This window comes from Panulirus ornatus, chromosome 8 (genome assembly GCF_036320965.1).
Source record: "Panulirus ornatus isolate Po-2019 chromosome 8, ASM3632096v1, whole genome shotgun sequence".
In the NCBI taxonomy this organism is placed as follows: domain Eukaryota; kingdom Metazoa; phylum Arthropoda; class Malacostraca; order Decapoda; family Palinuridae; genus Panulirus; species Panulirus ornatus.
Genome location: NC_092231.1, coordinates 40,813,091 through 40,815,367, shown reverse-complemented (window position 1 = coordinate 40,815,367; position 2,277 = coordinate 40,813,091). Strand labels below are relative to the sequence as shown.

Sequence of the window (2,277 nt, the reverse complement as noted above, 5' to 3'; positions counted from 1 at the left end):
GTATGTATATACGTATCATATATTAGTAATGATATGTTATACAGTTATTGAGTGTGGACGTGAAGACCAGAGTGCGTCAAACGACCATGAAAGCAACAGGTAATCCCGTTGTTGATAACTGACGTGTCGTCAGCGACCAGAAGGATTAAGTCAGTTTTGGTTTTGGACAACCAAATGAAATCATTTATGGGTGCTTCATGTGTTCTCTACGCTTTTCGATAAGAAATATATGCCTTAATATAATATCCACAGTCCCCCATATCCCCTCCCCCTCTCTGAGGTATTGGGTACCCTCATCCCGAGGCTACATCTCTAGCCACTGCCGAGCCGCGCTCATCAGCAACAATGTTGTCCTTCTGCCCCCGTGATGTAGGACGGTACTTGTTCTTCGTCTTGTCACGTTGCACAAACGTGAATGCACCCGCGGCAGAACGTACATAAGTTTGAATAGGTGCGTAGACAATATATTCTGGTTCGAACATACATTATTACATTTATATACATATGAAATATGAAATTAAAGCAGACTGTATTGTGTCGCAATGTCATATTAATTATCATAATGAGGTGAGACGAAATGTGTAAACATAACATTAATTTTTATGCACACAGGCCTTACGAGCGAGTTGTGCACATCGTGGGCATAGTTGTGTCAAGAGTGAGGGACATAGTCAACACCACCACCACAGCCTCCACTTCCACACCGGCACCACCACCACCTACATCGGCTGTTTGTGATAACTTTACTGTCGGTGCAGTACGGCGCGACATCCACAAGAAGGTTTCGGAAAAATATCTAACACTGAGCCATATCAGCCGACCTGAAAACACATGGTATCCTCCCGTAGGATACCTCTGACACAACAGTTTGGCGGATCCTGCACACCATGGGATGTCAATACTCTGTCACAGCGAAAGATGTATGTAAAGAGGGAATCGCTGGGCTTTGTGTGTCGTCGGATTGACGCTCTCCGGGCTCTACAGCGCCACCGAGAGGAGGGAAGGAAGGTGGTATATGTGGATGAGACGTGGTTTACTACCAGGATGGGCCACAGTAGGGAGTGGGTAGATACCACACAGGTTCCAAGTAACACCACGTACAGTCGACAGGTACCACCTGGTGAAGGTGAGCGATTTGTAGTGGTCGCAGGTGGCACGGACGAAGTCTTTGTTGACGGCTCATACCTGTGCTACCCAGTCAAGACCAACCAGGGTGATTATCATGGAGAAATGAATGCCGAACTGTTCCTGCGATGGCTAACAACGCAGCTCCTTCCGTCACTGCCAGAGCCATCGGTACTTGTGCTAGACAATGCACCATACCACAGCCAGCTGACGGAGGAGAGTCGATGCCCTATGACAGCCAACAGGAAGGCGGACCTCATCAGGTGGGTGGAGCAGCGCAAGATTTCCATCCCACCTGCTGCCACTCGCCCTGAGCTGCTGGTCCTCTGCCAGCAGAACCGTCCACAGCCCCAGTATAAGATCGACAACACCATCCGTATGTGGGGCCACGAGGTCATACAGTTGCCACCTGGCCACCCCGAGCTCAACGCCATCGAGCAAGTATGGGGATTCATGAAGCGTCATGTGCACTCCACACTCCAGCGGTTTACCCGGACGGACCTACAGGCACGATTGGAAGAAGCCAGGCAATTGGTACACAAGGACGTGCGGGCGGGAGCTTTTAAGCACTCCCGTAAATTTGAAGAAGAATACTGGAGGACTGACAACATACGCGAGGGAGTCGAACCCGTTATTATTAACATCACCAGTGATGATGAAGACGATGACGTTTTCTTTGATAGTGATTACGAATAGATTTGGTTTTCTCATGTTGTCATCATTCTATTCCTACAGTATTGTATATATATATATATATATATATATATATATATATATATATATATATATATATATATAGATATAGATATAGCCGGCAAGGCAGCAGGTTTGGATGGTATTGCAGTGGAATTTATTAAAAAAGGGGGTGACTGTATTGTTGACTGGTTGGTGAGGTTATTTAATGTATGTATGACTCATGGTGAGGTGCCTGAGGATTGGCGGAATGCGTGCATAGTGCCATTGTACAAAGGCAAAGGGGATAAGAGTGAGTGCTCAAATTACAGAGGTATAAGTTTGTTGAGTATTCCTGGTAAATTATATGGGAGGGTATTGATTGAGAGGGTGAAGGCATGTACAGAGCATCAGATTGGGGAAGAGCAGTGTGGTTTCAGAAGTGGTAGAGGATGTGTGGATCAGGTGTTTGCTTTGAAG

General features: G+C 46.5%; 1 pseudogene; it reads left to right on the top strand.

Moving 5' to 3' along the window:
- Positions 1-1,015: 1,015 nt before the first annotated feature.
- Positions 1,016-1,821, top strand: LOC139749688 (uncharacterized; annotated as a pseudogene).
- Positions 1,822-2,277: the final 456 nt, after the last annotated feature.